The 16716-nt window shown below is 43.4% G+C and overlaps 2 protein-coding genes across 16 annotated transcripts in view; one reads left to right on the forward strand and one right to left on the reverse strand.

Moving 5' to 3' along the window:
* Positions 1-15301, reverse strand: part of DCUN1D3 (defective in cullin neddylation 1 domain containing 3) — a 60246-nt gene extending 44945 nt beyond the window's left edge. For 2 of the 12 annotated variants that reach the window (XM_061401351.1, XM_061401352.1), the window contains exons 1-3: positions 14674-14787; positions 10671-10899; positions 9672-9763 (exon numbers count right to left, since the gene is read on the reverse strand). The gene's annotated coding sequence lies outside the window, so the exon portion shown is untranslated. The other 10 variants (XM_061401350.1, XM_061401357.1, XM_061401354.1 and 7 more) reach the window with 9 other exon arrangements.
* Positions 14388-16716, forward strand: part of LYRM1 (LYR motif containing 1) — a 38985-nt gene continuing 36656 nt past the window's right edge. For 2 of the 4 annotated variants that reach the window (XM_061401347.1, XM_061401344.1), the window contains exon 1: positions 15302-15392. The gene's annotated coding sequence lies outside the window, so the exon portion shown is untranslated. Of the gene's footprint in view, positions 14478-15301; positions 15393-16716 lie in introns of those variants that run through there. The other 2 variants (XM_061401345.1, XM_061401343.1) reach the window with 2 other exon arrangements.

The raw sequence follows: 16716 nt of genomic DNA on the forward strand, positions 1-16716 counted from the left end.
TCCAGGTAAGAATATTGGAGTGGGTAGCCTTTCCCTTCTCCAGGGGATCTTCCCAACCCAGGGATCAAACCCAGGTCTCCTGCATTGCAGGCGAATTCTTTACCAGCTGAGCCACAAGGGAAGCCCAAGAGGCTCTTTAATTTCTGCCATTAGAATGGTATCATCTGCATATCTCAAGTGATTGATATTTCTCCCAGCAATCTTAATTCCAGTTTGTGCTTCATGCAGCATGGCATTTCACATGATGTACTTCACATATAAGTTAAATAAGCAAAATGACAATACACAGCCTTGTCGCACTCCTTTCCAAATCTGGAAACAGTCAGTTGTTTCATGTTCAGTTCTAACTGTTGCTTCATACAGGTTTCTCAGGAGACAGGAAAGGAGCAAGATACTGTAGTGAGCTGCCATTTCCTTCTCCAGAGGATCTTCCCAACCCAGGGATAGATTCTACACCTCCTGCATTGCAGGTGGATTCTTTGCCACTGAGCCATCAGGGAAGCCCTAAGGGAAACAGACTGTCAAAAACCTGACACCTACCCTGAGTAAGGTGGGTCTTGTAAATGTGTGCAAAGGATGAGTATTGTGCAAGTCATGAAACAGACTTTAGTAAGAAAAGAGATTTTTTTAATCCTGCAAAATAGTCTTGAATACAGATTTTTCCAATATGCTAAGTAATACAATTTACTACTTCTTCTTGGGAGACAAGATAGTATGGATAACAAAACCAAAATTTACAAAGTTTGAGAGCTTGTGGCTTGGAACATTAGATGCCACCTCGATTGGGGAACATCTGAGAGTTTCTCATTATGAAATCATGTGAAAACTTTGTATTAAACCAATGACAGAGAAAAAATGAAGGAAGAAAAGAATCTTAAGTTACAGCACTGTCACCATTTTGTTCTATTTTAACCTAATCTTGACTAGATAACTAAAAGATCCTAAAGGATGATGCCGTGAAAGTGCTGCATTCAATATGCCAGCAAATTTGGAAAACTGAGCAGTGGCCACAGGACTGGAAAAGGTCAGTTTTCATTCCAACCCCAAAGAAAGGCAATGCCAAAGAATGTTCAAACTACCACACAATTGCACTCATCTCACATGCTAGTAAAGTAATGCTCAAAATTCTCCAAGCCAGGCTTCAATGGTACATGAACTGAGAACCTCCAGAGGTACAAGCTAGATTTAGAAAAGGCAGAGGAACCAGAGATCAAATTGCCAACATCCACTGGATCACAGAAAAAGCATGTGAGTTCCAGAAAAACATCTACCTCTGCTTCACTGACTATACCAAAGCCTTTGAGTGTGTGGATCACAACAAACTGTGGAAAATTCTTCAAGAGATGGGACTACCAGACCACCTTACCTGCCTCCTGAGAAATCTGTATGCAGGTCAGGAAGCAACAGTTAGAACCGGACATGGAGCAACAGACTGGTTCCAAATTGGGAAAGGAGTACCTCAAGGCTGTATATTGTCACCCTGCTTATTTAATCTGCAGAGTACATCATGAGTAACTTGGGGCTGGATGCAGCACAAGCTGGAATCAAGATTGCTGGGAAAAATATCAATAACCTCAGACAAGCACCGTTATGGCAGAAAGTGAAGAGGAACTGAAGATCGTCTTGATGAAAGTGAAAGAGGAGAGTGAAAAAGTTGGTTTAAACTCAACATTCCAAAAATTATGATCATGGCATCGGGTCCCATCACTTCATGGCAAACAGATGGGCAAACAATGGAAACAGTGACAGACTTTAGTTTCTTGGGTTCCAAAATCACTGTAGGTGTGACTGCAGCCATGATATGAAAAGACGCTTGCTCCTTGGAAGAAAAGCTACGACCAACCTAGAGAGCACATTAAAAAGCAGAGACATTACTTTGCTGACAAAGGTCCATCTAGCCACAGCTGTGGTTTTTCCAGTAGTCATGTATGGATGTGAGAGGTGGCCCATAAAGAATGCTGTGTGCCGAACAACTGATGCTTTTTAACTGTGGTGCTGGAGAAGACTCTTGAGAGTCCCTTGGACTGCAAGGAGATCAAACCAGTCAATCCTAAAGGAGATCAGCCCTGAATATTCATTGGAAGGAGTGATGCTAAAGCTTTGGCCACCTGATGTGAAGATCTGACTCACTGGAAAAGACCCTGACGCTGGGAAAGATTGAAGGCCGGAGGAGAAGGGGATGACAGAGGATGAGATGGTTGGATGGCATCACTGACTCGATGGACAGAGTCTGAGCAAGCTTCAGGAGCTGGTGATCAACAGGGAAGCCTAGCATGCTGCAATCCATGGGGTTGCAGAGTCAGACATAACTGAGCGACTGAACTGAACTGACTAGATAACACATGGTTCAGAAAAATAAAAGACTTGAAACCATCTTTATAGCAACTTTTAAAAACTACAGTTTGAAACATGAAACAATTTATTACAAGATGCTGTATCAGATGAATGGCCCTTTACATTGAGAACGAAATAGAACAATATCATTTACAGAAGAGAGGTTAACAACTAAATGTAGATAATGAATGATGACAGTGTTAAGATACACAGAAAATGTCAAAGTAATACAAATAATTAATACTTAAAAAAAACCCTCTAAATCATAGACTACATCTGAAAGCAGATTTCTTGGCTCCTACTACACAATCAAGATTGCACTATTTTTTCTGGGTTTTGCTTAAAAAGAAAGTACCTCCCACAAGTTTGTTTCATTTCTACCACTGCTCGTTTTACTTCTCAAGATTCCCACTGTGTGAAAACCAATACAACAAAAAGTGATATGAAATTTTAAAAAACCTTGCCTCAGAATTTATGTTCATTTTAGGGTACACATCACACTGCACCTTTAAAGCGGCTACCAAGAAGAAGTAAGGCAGAGATCATTAGGATGGGGCAGCCTCAGCATCTCCAGAACAGAGAAAGCAGGCATAGGCATGCATGTATTCAAGAGATGGGGGTGGCTTTTTCTTCCTCCCCAACAGAACAAATGGGAACCCCTAACTCCTGTCTTAGGGAGTTCCAACAACAAGGGGTGAAAAGAACTAAAGATCAATCCAGGTTTTGAGGAATCTGCTAAAAGTGAGAGGAAGCAACATTATTCATTCTTTGTTATTTAAAAAAAGCCACCACTTCTAAAGTCTATGCTAATTTAAATTCTACACAACCAACTTATGGGCATTTTCACCATGAATGCATAAAAATAAATTTGTCAATTTGCTTAAGTTAAGCAAGTTTTTTAAAGCCACTCAAATTTAGACCTGTCTATTGAGTCCATCACCACAAAGGCTTTCATAAAGAAAGTATGGCACTGCACTAGAATTACTTAGTCTTAGAACTTATAAACACATCAGCTATTCCTACACAACCTTTATGATCTTCTACATCCATTTACCACCCCAACTATTGTTCCTCTAAGGTTTTTCTTGAAAGGATAAAAAAAAAAAATCTACTTTAATATCACCCTACCGACTTGATGGACATGAGTTTGAGTGAACTCCGGGAGTTGGTAATGGACAGGGAGGCCTGGCGTGCTGCGATTCATGGGGTTGCAAACAGTTGGACACGACTGAGCGACTGAACTGAACTGAAAGTAACATTATCCATGAAGTCATAGGTCTGATATGCTAGTTACGCTTTCATTAATACACGTTAAAAAAAATATAGGATAAAAAGTATTCATCAGGCAAAAATCATCTCATGTACCATCAATAGTATTAAAAAAACACCCCTTTGTACACTCATTTCAGCAGCACGTACACTAACAATGTAACCAAAGCCACACTTTGGGGAACAGTGATTTAGTACCAAATTCTTCGTTGCAGGTAAGGAAATAGGCTCCTAGAGTGGGTGTAACTTGCCCAAGGACACACAGAACTGGGTGGCAGACTCTAGACTAGAACTGAGTCCAGTGGTGGTCTACTAAAGTAGAATCTACAGATGGGTAAGATACAGGGAGAATTAGTCCTTGGGGACTTCCCCAAGAAGTGAACTTCAAGGAGTTGCTAAGCCCTTTAACAGCAGATCCAGGTTTTTCATTTTCTCTGAGAAGCAATACACAAAACATGGTATTTGCCAGTGGACTTTCAAAGAGTGTCTGGATGGGCTGAAATAAATCTGTTGCTTCCTTCCCGAACTCTCATGTGGTTTTCCCAACCTCATTGAATCTCAAGGCGTGCTGCCAATGATAAAAATGTCTCCTGGATCAGTTTCCCACTTTTGGATCCAACAATATCCTAGCCACTGATCTCCTGTCCCCATTGCTAGACTCATGCATGCTCTATATGGTTTCAGGAGGAAGATTTTCCATCTCTGGGTTTTAGGCTACTTTGGAAACAGGCTGGAAGTTTCCATTACAGAGTTACTCCAGTATTTCCCAGATACCCAGACCTGGTTTTATTTTCAAGTGATAGATAACTTGTGTCTACTATGTGCCTAGCAATGTTTTATACACTGTCCCATACTTCCCATATAAGAGAAGGCGAAATGGTATCGTTCCTGGCCTGTTGGGAGCGGCCAATCCATGTTTCACTGTACATGCAGGCAGTTAATAATAACTAACATTATTAAATGTTTATTTATATGCCAGGCATTGTGCCGTGTCCTGCGAATGTCTTATTGACTCCTCACAACTATTTACTGTGATTATTTTCACTTAATACATGAAGGAAACAAGGCTTAGAGATGCTAAGTGGCTCATCCAAGGTCAAGTGACAAGTACATGGTGAAGTTCAGATGCGACTACACAGATGCTCTTACCTGTGCACTATGTACACTTGAAACTTTAAATTCACAGTCAAAGGAAGCATGATTTCTATGTATCTGATTTCCTAAAAGTGAGCTTCTTTATTGCATTAGGGCATGCATGTATTAAATTAAAATATATATATAACACATTCTGAGTGCCATTTCATACTGACTGAGGGAAGAGTTTGCTCCTTGTAATCTGAAACTATGCAATTTGCACTCTCTTGACCAAAAAAAAAAAAAAGCCATCAAATTAAAACTAAATGCATATTGTTACTTATCACCAAAATCAACTTTCAGTAACCTTATTCCTGGTGGCTTAGTGGTAAAGAATTTGCCTGCCAATGCAAGGAGATGGGATTCAATCCCTGGGTGGCGAAGATCCCCTCAAGGAGGAAGTAGCAACCCACTCCAATATTCTTGGCTGGAGAACTCCATGGAGAGAGGAGACTGGGTTATAGTCCACAAGATCACAAAGAGTTGCAAAGAGTTGGACAGGACTGAGCAATTGAGCACACTCACAACCTTATTCCTACTTTGGGGATACAACTGGAGTACTAATGTGGTATAATAAAAAATATATTTGGCCTTTGTCCCCAGTTACTACCAGAGGTCCTAAAACCCCTGGAATTCCTTTACAGATAGACTTCTTGTTATTCATTAAGGAGCAGGGTTTGGACCACACCTGAGTTTCTTTTTGATAGTTTGAATTGAGGCTACCTTTGTCAGAAAGCCCAGGCATATGACTAGAACTTTCAGTCCCACCTTTAGCCCTTAAGGAAGGGAAGGGTGGCTGAAGTTTCATCAACAAAGGTCAGTGCTTTAATAAATTATGCCTACATAAAGGAACCGCAACTGAAACTGAAACAAGGCTAGGGGAGCTTCCGTATAGTCAAAGCTATGGTTTTTCTAGTAGTCATATATGGATGTGAGAGTTGGACCACAAAGAAAGCTGAGTGCCAAAGAATTGGTGCTTTTGAACTGTGGTGTTGGAGAAGACTCTTGACAGTCCATTGGACTGCAAGGAGATCAAACCAGTCAATCCTAAAGGAAATCAGTCCTAAATATTCATTGAAAGGATGGATGCTGAAGCTGAAGCTCCAATATTTTGGCCACCTGATGCGAAGGTCTGACTCACTGGAAAAGACCGTGATGCTGGGAAAGATTGAAGGCAGGAGGAGAAGGGGATGACAGAGAATGAGACGGTTAGATGGCATCACCAGCACGATGGACATGAGTTTGAGCAAGCTCCAGGAGTTGCTGATGGACAGGGAAGCCTGGTGTGCTACAGTCCATGGTGCTGCAAAGAGTAGGACATGACTGAGTGAATGAAGTGAACTGAGGGGAGTTTATGGCTTCCCAGGTGGCACGACCTGCTTGCCAATACAGATAGACATAAGGGATGCAGGTTTGATCCATGGGTTGGGAAGATTCCCTGGAGAAGGGCATGGCAACCCACTCCAGTATTCTTGCCTAGAGAATCCCATGGACAGAGGACCCTGACAGGCTAGTCCATAGGGTTGCAAAGAGTCAGACATGACTGAAGCAACTTAGCACAGAGGGGAGCTTCAGGATTGGTGAATACACTGATGTGCTGGGAGGCTGGCATGCCCAGAGGGGACATGGAAGCTCTGTGTCCCTAATTCAAATCTTGACCTATTCAGGTCTTCCATTTGGCTGTTTCTGAGTTGTAGCCTTTATAATGAAACTGAATTCATAAATATCACATTTTACTAGCTAAATGAGTCATATGTTCTAGCAAATTATCCATCGTGGGGGAGGGTGGTCATGGGAACCCCTAAATTTGAGGTCTGCCAGGCAAAAGTGCAAGGAGGAATTTGAGACAACCTAATACTTGCGGCTGGCACTTGAAGTGGGGCAGTCTCCTGAGACTGAGTCATTAACCTGTGGGAACTGCACAAACTCCAAGCAGTTTGTGTCAGAAGTGAACTGTTGGATTCTCAGTGATGTCAGAAAATTGTTGAAGGGACAGCATAATTAACCTTAGGAGAAGAGATCCATATTACAACCAACTTAACTGATAGTTATTTAATTGAAGCCGCCTCCCTTGATCTAATCATTAAATCTGTAGCTGTCACCAATTCAGAGCAGTACTTGCCATTTTCAGCACTAGAAGAAAATCTGGCCTTATGTCAGATTCACAAGTACCTGGTAGAATAAAATTTCTATTAAAAGACTAACGATGTAATGTGACCTGCTAAAGAGACCATGTAATGTTACAGAACTATGAAGTCAAAATATATTTTCTTTAATTATTTTAGTTGTAGTTTAACTCACATTTAGTCCCCATGAGAGAATCATGAATTACCTCAATAGTTTACATGTAACTGTTCCCTTTGGATAACAGACATTGTTAAATGACAATCACCACCACACAGTATTATGTACTTAACTCAAACCCTAATGGACCCAGGAACAATACGTTCGCTCTTGTTTGCCAACTTCTTATTTGTCAAAAACAAAAGTCAAAAGAGAGATCTCAAAGAAGTTAGGCTTAAGCAGTCAATCATGACCAACTAGTCAATCTTGAAGACCAATCTGGTCAAACCAGACACTGCACTCATCCCTTCCCATCAGGAACACACTTTTCAATCAGGGGAGAGAGTACCCTCGTCAGAGACCTGGTCAGGGGCACTGGATTACCCAACTCCAAAGGTCCCCGTTCTCCTCCTTGTAAATGGTGTTGTCCAGCATTGGGCAACCTTGTGGGCCTGTTCCTTCCTGATCCACTCTTCTCCTATCAAGTGCCACTGTTAGCAATTTCTACCTTTTCCCAGCTGGACAACCAATGGAATTTCTCCTCACCCTGTGCACATGGCCCACAATATCATCACTGCCACCACTCTGCACTCCCAAAGGCCTGCTTCCTGAAATGTTCTCCTCCCGAGCAACTGAACCCACATTATCTAAATGCCTCCGGAAAGGTGTTTAGAGTTTTCTCTTGCATATAATATTAGTAAACCCCCAAGCAAAATTCTCCTACCATTGACATCAGCTATAACCAACTGTTTTGAGTAAATGACTGGACAAGTGAGTAGTTATTTCAAAGAAAAACTAATTTACTAGGAGAAAAAGAATCACAAAAACATCCTTTAAAATGAACACATCACTCCTTACTTTTGAACTGTACTCACTTAGAATAAAGAAAACGTCATCACTCTGAGAATCTGGAACTTCTAGCACGTCTATAATCTTGCCACCCAGAACACATGCTGCTAGAGTCCCAGCACCCTCACTGGAGTGGTATTCCTTGCCTTCCCTTCCTGTTTAAAGGCAGCCACTAGGTGGTCATCAAGTAGATATAAAGTAAATGTTTAATTGGAAACAAATTTGTTTCACGGATTTTTTTTTTTTTTAAAGAACAAAGCAATTGTAGATATTTTCACAGAGCCATTCTAAAAATGTTTTGTCCATGGATATACCTGGATTTTCCTGTTCATATTCCAAGGCAGGTCACTGGAAATGGGAATATGCAGGTCAGCATTTTGCATAGGCATTCTGGACAGCATATAGAAGAGACCAAACACCAAGGATTCAATTAAACTCAAACAAACTCTACTGAGTGCCTACAAGGATATATTTAAGGCAGTGTAAATGAGAAAACAAAATCAGTGCAGAGAAGTCCTATACCTGCCAGTACCTTCTCTGTAACTGTAAGCAAGTTTACTAACCTTTATAGATTCCCATTTACCTTCTGCTTTTTGATCTGTTTTCAGCCTCAAAACATTCTGATCGACTGAAATCTTATGGGGAAACCCAATGTAACAGCAACTTTAGCAGAGTCAAACTTGGGTGTGGTGGTGGGGAGCAGGAGCAGTGAAATGGAAGCTAGACAGCAAGATGAGGGGGTTTTCCATGTCTACCACGGATATACTCCACAAATGACCCCTGAGAGGGCTCTACATATCCCAGTTTGAAAAATTATGATGCCAGATATTCTAAGACTCTTTGAGGGTCTTCTTCCTGCTTATTCTTAGCTGGACAAAGAATTAAATGCATTCAATATAGTAAATGCTATGACTTGAGTCTTGTGCAGAATCAAAGTTATAGTCACACACCAACTCACTTTTAGGCAAACAATGCAGAAACCAAATACTTCATCAAAAAGAGCTAAAAGCTATAACCAAACTCTGTGATCTTGATATGGTAGAAATGATCTACTTTTAAAATAATGAGAGCAAGTTTTTCCCAAGCACTGTATCCTAGACTGACCTGCAGAGATTAAGGCAAAAATGACAAGTCCTACACTATGCAGTGATGCTACCCAAGATCCTTGGTCAGTCATCATATCTGGTCTGGATCTTCAGGCCTTGGTGACAGAATCATTTTCAGTCCCCAGGTCCTGAGGCTGAATCCTCCAGCAGAGCAGGGAGAACAGGAACAAGGATTATGCATTGCAGCAGTATGCAATCTAAGCTTGCATGATACAGTCCAGCCCAAAACCCAACAACACACCTTGGTCAAAGGACACTGCTGAACAAGGACAGGCCCTCAGGAAGTCAATAGTCATCAATATGATGCCTACTTTTTTCATATAATCAGGTTGGTATCAGGGCACTCACTGACCATAATGATTTATTTTGATACAAGGACTATTCACCACCTCAAGATCCCTTTACTGAGCTTCCCTATTCTGATGTATGGTATTTAAATAGTTTCATCTTAAAGAAGAGGATTTGGCATTTCTCCCCTCCCATTTTCCCCTTTCTACGTATCACAACTTCAAAAGATTAGTTTGAGCCACTTCAGATAATTAATATGTTAAGTTCTTACTTGTAATCATTCACTAATTGAATAAGACAGGTGCTATAGTAATCGCCTTTCCCCCCCAAAATAAGTAGATTCCTCCATGACCAAGAAAAACAGATATAAGAACTGGTAAAACTAGATTTGAATTGAAAGACACTAACTCAATGAAACACTCTGGTCCATTGTGCAGAGAGCTTCAGAACACTGTTCCAACATTTAGGGAGAATTGATCCTGGTTCACTGGTATCAACATCTGTAAATAGACACAAAGAGGTAACTGTAAGTAATCAAGAGCTGGGGGAACAGGAGTCACCACGTAATTACCATTGTTTCATTCAGAGTTACCACATCTTCACCTTAAAACAACTGGAAGCCAGTGTACAATTAACTCCTCTTACTGCAGCACAAAACAGTAGCAAAATCAGGTTAATTTTAAGTCATCTAATGCAATGCACACCCACAACTCCAAAAGTAAGTGGCATCAACTCTTCTTTCAGATGAGTTTGTCTAAAAGCCCCAAGAGTTTAACAAACTCACTGGTACTCTAGATTAAAAGGCCAGTTCAGGTCTGAGAATCTAAATTCATTTAGGTTTGTAGATTCTTTCCCCAAACACAATTAGTGGCCAATGCAGGGGTCAATGGCTTCTCCCTGTATTCAAGTTCCCCTCCTACCCATCCGACCCATTTCACAAATAAGAGCCACCAGTCTCCAAACTGACTGATGAAATTTCAGCCTACAGGGTATTTTCATACTTGAGTTATAACTGAAGATGAATAGTGGACATCTTAATAATCCATTAGCTAGATTAAAATCCAACATTAAGATATAACCTAGACGAAAGCCACATGTGTGCATGTGTGTGTGTATGTGTGTGCGTGCACATGTGCACTGTTGCTTCAGTCCTGTCCAACTCTTTGCAACCTGATGGACTGTAGCCCACCAGGGTCCTCTGGCCATGGGATTCTCCAAGCAAGAATACTGGAGTGGGTTGCTATGCCCTCCTCCAGGGGGATCTAGGGGAGGGATCCAACCCAGGGATCAAATCTTGAGTCTCTTGCATCTTCTGCACTGGCAGGCAGGTTGTTTACCACTAGAGCCATCTGGGAAGCCTGTGTGTGTGTGTGTGTGTGTGTGTGTGTAAGTGAAAGTGTTACTCACTCAGTCATGTCTGATTCTTTACAATCCCATGGACTGTAGCCCATCAGGCTCCTTTGTTCATGGAATTCTCCAGGCAAGAATACTGGAGTGGGTAGCCATTCCCTCCTCCAGGGGATCTTCTTGACGCAGGGATTGAATCCGGGTCTTCTACACTGCAGGCAGATTCTTTACCATCTGAGCTACCAGGGAAGCCGTCACATATAATCAATTCTCAGTTCTTTGAGTTACTCTGCAGTATAAAGGGTAGAGTCTATTGTTTGCCTAATTCTAGCTGTTCACTTGCTTGCCAACCAAAGACTTCCTATTTACATTCAAGTTGGGGTTCAGTAAGTCAGTTCAGGCTCAACTCCAACCCTTTCATTACCCCCAGGACTGCCCAGGACTATTCAAGTTACTTTTGATAATCCATTTACCCATGCTAGAACTTAAAAACAGGTGACAAGTCCAAAATTTCTGATTCATTTTTCGCAAACACGAAACAGTTTTACATAGCATTTCTGATACTAACTTTACTACAAACAGCCCAAGCAACATTTAAGTCTCTCAAATGCCTAGCTCAAAGAGCCAATTCACTCAAAGAACACACTAGTCACTGTTGTGGTGTTCAAAAGAAACAGCATATTCTGACTGTTTCAGCCCACTGAAACATTTGGCTCAACAGGGCCAAATCAAGTAGGAGTCCTGATTGGGCCTCTCAAGTGGACAATCTGGTCAAGGTGAAGCTGAGAAGCAACTGGCTACTAGAGATGAATGGCCCCAACAGAAGGCAAAAGTAGGTTACATCACTTGGTTACATGCCAGCCCAAAGATGCCGACAGAGTGGGATTATGCCCCAATGGTCATTTATCTAACGTAATCCAGAGTGAACTTTTAGCACCAACCTACACACACACCTCAGCTGAATGTTATTAGTCATCAGGCAGACCAGACAAAAATGGAAATAGCGCAACATAAAATCTGCCTTCCTACGAAAAACAACTTCAAACTTAAATTGTAATGGTCATCTTGTAGACCAACAGGGGCATATTATTATCATGTGCCCAATCTTCAGCCCTAAATTCACAGCTAGAAGCAAAAGAGGATTCATATACTAGAACACATTTGGGATACCCATTATGGAATTTTAAAAAGCATGTAAGACGAAATCCTATAAGGAAAAAGGCAACCTCTCAATTGAACATCCCACTGAATTCTTAACTTGTGGCTTGAGATTCATCTGCCAGAAAAGACCCAGATAACCACTGCCTCCTCCTCTCCCACTCTCAGCAGGGTGACCTTTTTTCCCCTACAATACTCTAAGTAAAGTGAAAGTCGCTCAGTCATGTCCAACTATACAGTCCATGGAATTCTCCAGGCTAGAATACTGGAGTGGGTAGCTGTTCCCTTCTCCAGACAATACTCTAAGAGTATCCTTAAAATACTATGTGGCAAGACTCTGGGAAAAACAACAGAATTACAAGGAACATCATTTTCTATATCCTTCTCCTTCTTGCTCTTATTTTGCCTACCTATTCTGAGCCCAGCCTCCATCTCTCTGACCTAAACTCTTTTCACTCTTCTCTTTGATCACTGCTGCTAAGTCTCTTCAGTCATGTCCGACTCTGTGTGACCCCAGAGACAGCAGCCCACCAGGCTTCCCCGTCCCTGGGATTCTCCAGGCAAGAACACTGGAGTGGGTTGCCATTTCCTTCTCCAATGCATGAAGGTGAAAAGTGAAAGTGAAGTCGTTCAGTCGTGTCCGACTCTAGCGACCCCATGGACTGCAGCCCACCAGGCTCCTCCGTCCACGGGATTTTCCAGGCAAAAGTACTGGAGTGGGGTGCCATTGCCTTCTCCGCTTTGATCACTAGGCTCTAGCTATTACTCCTACCCCTATCCTCCCCGACCTCCTCTTCACCATTCCTTTCTTCCCACTCTTTGGAACTTGCCATACTCCAGCCCAGTTTCTGCACTAGCTAGTCCCTAAACCTGGAAGTTTCCTCCTGTATTTTTGCAAAGCGGGCTCCTTTTTATTTAAAGCTCAACTTCAGTGTTGCCTTCTCAGAAAGGTCTAGACTGTACCCCAGTCAGACACTCTCTATCACAGCACTCACAATCACAGATAAGAGCTGATTTTCTTCAGCTCTTATCAAAATCCAATTTGCTTATTTATCTGTCCCCACCCCACTCCAATGTATGCTCCATGAGAGCATGGACCTTACTGCGATGTTCTTCTTTGTACGCCCACTGCCTAAAATACTGGCTAGCAACTAGTAGCCTGTCAATAAATGTTTGTTGAGTGAATGAATTTTGGACTTTGTATTCAATGATTCCAAATCACTAAGGTGAGAACAGTAGTCATTTTTTCCTTTTGTTGCATTTCTGTGAAACATCCAAACATGCTGTTACTTGTACAATGAAAGCATTAAATATTGTTTTATCAGGCCTGAAAGCCCTGATGAGTAGGATGGAACCCATTATGATAATTCTAGCAATATGCACATAAACTCAGTTACAGAGGGACAGGATTTACAGACACTTTCTAATCATCAAAGGATCGCTAAAATTTGGGAACCATCTCTTCAAGTTCTTTAGAAAACAGTTCCAGACTCACAAGGACTTTCAAAGAAAATATCAACACCAAAGTAGGAATCATTACACTTCGCTCTGAAATCCATACTACAGGCTAAAGAAGCACTACTCTCCCCACCCCCCCCTCACAAAAACCAACAAAACATCAACAAAGAGATCTTCTTTTCAAATCATTCTTTGCTAAATAATTTTTTCACATCCGTTACTGGTTTGTATTCTTCCCTGAAAGAAAATTAAGCAAATCATGCTGTCTCATGTAAGACCACCTATACACAAAGAATAAACTAAATAAATAAGATGGAAATCTGCACAAGCCAAATTTGTCACTGAAGACTTGTGTGCCAGACACACAAAAGAAAAAATAAGAGCTATTGTCCAATTGTAGAAACAAAAGAGTAATACAGGGTTTTCTGTTCTCCAAAGTGCATCATGAAGTGTGGGTGGAGAGAAACAAGAAATCTAGAATTAGCCTAACATCAAATCATTTTGGAAAGAGTTGACAACATTTAAATTCCTCACACATAAAGTATTTAGAGCAAGAGACCTTGATTCCTGGGCTATGATGCCATTTAGGAATCCTTGCAAGGGCTTTGGAATTCCAGTATTCAGAGGATAAAACGCTCATTTTAATAGGGAGCGACCAGGGATTGAGAGATACTTCCAAAGACAGACAGCTTGTAACTGAAGTATTACAAAGCTTGCAGTTAAGACCTGGGATGGAGGCGGAACACCAAATTCAAAAGAGGTAACCAAGATACCAAGTGCAATAAAGAAAAAAAAAAACCCACAATTACCACCTAGTCACGGAGAATTAAAGTGGAAAGGAGGGCTATGCACGGGAGAAGATTGTGGGGGGGGGGGGCGGAATGGGGAAAAAAAAACAATACATTTGTCACTCTGTCCCACTTCCTATACAGGATACGGGCAAAGCTTCCAGCCCCATCACCTCAGGCACAGATAGTTATCGTATATAGCAATGGTGCATAGGAAGGACTTCAGGTCTGAGCCCCTTAATTCCAGGGCTGTTAATGATTAAAGGGGAAGATGGGGGTGGGGAGGTAGATGAGGGCGGAGGGAGCTGGAGATTCACCCACCACCTCTCGTTTGGGCTCCTACCTCACGGCGCTTACAAGGCGCAGAGGACCAGAGTCCGTACCCCCTCCAGGGCAGCTCCGGCCCCCAGAGCCCCAGGCCCTGGGTTGAGGGGTGCTGGCGGTGAGGAGGCAGGGACAGTAGGTAAGTTTTCTGAGCCCTGCGGCTGACACGCCACAGGCTCCCCTCACAGCCTCTCCTTCCAGCGGGACCAGTCCAGACAAGGAGCTGATTTCCACGCCTCCCCTTCCACCCCCCCTCCCTTTCTCGAAGGTACCCAGCCCCCGCCCCTTCATCTCCCAAAGCCTCCCCTTTTCCTCAAACCCCCCCTCAAACTCACAGCTGCTCCAGAGGTTCCTCCAGTCAAACCCTTTCTGGAAACGACGGCGGCCCGGCGGGTCCAAAACACCTACCATCCCCGCTCGCGTTTCCAGGTTCCCTACCCCCTCCGCCGCCGCCGCCGCCGCCTCTTCTCCCACCACTGCCGCCTCCTCCCCTTCATCTGCCGCCCACCAGCGGCGGCCGCCCCGAAGCCCCGCCCCCTCCATCGTCTCCTGCATCATCACTTCCGGTAACCCCGCAGGCCGCCCGCTTCGGCAGGCGGAATAGGAAAGGAGAGAGGAGGGAACGAGTGGCAGTTTGCGTCATGACGTACGCAAAGACGTACGAAGCTGTCCCCAAGTAAGGGCAAAGACTTAGCAACGCGGAGGGAGGGCAAGGAAGAGATGGAGTGGACCATTTTTTTCGCTGGAATAGGGTGGCGAGAGGAGAACGAAAAGGGGAAAAGGGAATTAAGGAAAGGATGAGTTTGGCTATCTTGTTGGGTATACGGCGGAGCGTGATCTAGAGTTTGAAGTTTAACGAAGGGTCGAGCCTACCCTCGACTTGGGACTAATGCTCCCACAGAAGTCCGTCCGGTGGTTTGGTCCGGTCTGGCCTACCAGACCTGCTAGAGAGCTCAGTCCGCCGCCGCTCAGCTGCGCTCCCGGCGCCGCCTCCTCCCAGCCTGCCGGAGGCTGCGGTGCTTCTGTGGGTGGGGGAAGGCTGGACTGACGCAGAGTGAGTGTTGAGGATGGAGACGCCGACTCCTGGCGCGGGAAACGGGGAAGGGGTGGACTCCTCAGGGGCAGGGATGGGGTGGGGGTGGGGGGGGTACGACGTTGCTAGGAGACGAGCCTGTGTGACCCCAGCCTCGCGAGGGCTGCTTGGTGTCACCGCCGCTCGCCTCAGGAACCTGCTAAGGGAAGCGGCTTGAGGGCCAGGAAGGGGAGGCCTGATTTGGGAACGCTGAAATGCCGATTTGGGGCCCATCTCTGAATCCTTTGGATTCCCCCAATGTGTTGATGAATGGGAGATTAATAGGGGCAAATCCGGAGGCGAGGCGTCTAGCCGAGGAAGGTTGACACAAACGAGTACCCTGCACGATACTGAGATTTTCTAAGATATAGAGAACTAGCTTCTTAAATCCTTTGGTCCACGAAAGACGTTGCTACGTGAAATTTTTCGAGTCCGGGAGTAACTTAAAAAGTAAATCAATAAGGTAGATATCAGCAGGTAAGAAATGCCCCAAAGGAAGTAATATCAGGTGAAGTGGTAGAAGATAAGGGGAAAATGAAAGTCGCTCAGTCGTGTCCGACTCTTTCCGACCCCATGGAGTGGGTAGCCGTTCCCTTTTCCAGGGGTTCTTCCCAACCCAGGGATCGAACCCAGGTCTCCCTCATTGCAGGCAGATTCTTTACCAGCTGAGCCACAAGGGAAGCCCAGAAGATGAGGGGAGGGCCACTCTAAATCAGATAAGACTGTTCAGAGGAGGCCGGGTTTGCAAAAATCCCAGAAAAGAGGGAAGCTAGGGAATGAGCTTTCTAGGTGGAGAAAAGAAGGTATCTAAAGAAGGAAACGGCGAGAAAGTCAGATGCTTGGATCAGAAAGGGAAGAACAAGAGTCAGAGTGGTCTGTGATGGAGAAGTGGCATGGCCTGATCAAGCATAGCTTAGCCCAAGGCGGGAGCTTAACTGTTGGGTTACTGGAGAGTTTAAGAAGGAGTGACAGATCTCATTTACAGTTTTAGAAAATCATTCTTGGCTCCTGAATAGAGAAGGGTACAAGTGGTCAGACCTGTTTGGCAGCTGTTGCAGTAGGCCAAGGGAGAGGTGACAGTGAAATGGAAGAATTAAATTCAGAATGTATTCTGAAACTAGAACTTGCAGGACTTGTTGCCAAATTGGATATGAAGTGTATGTGAAAGGATGGAACCAAAGATGACTCCTCAGAGAAAATAGTTTGGAAGGCACTCTATTCTTTTAAACATACTAGTTTTGATAAGTTTGTTAACTGTCCAGGTAAAGATGTTGAGAAGTTAAATATGAAAATCAAGGGAAAACTC

Source organism: Bos javanicus, chromosome 25 (genome assembly GCF_032452875.1).
Source record: "Bos javanicus breed banteng chromosome 25, ARS-OSU_banteng_1.0, whole genome shotgun sequence".
NCBI lineage: Eukaryota > Metazoa > Chordata > Mammalia > Artiodactyla > Bovidae > Bos > Bos javanicus.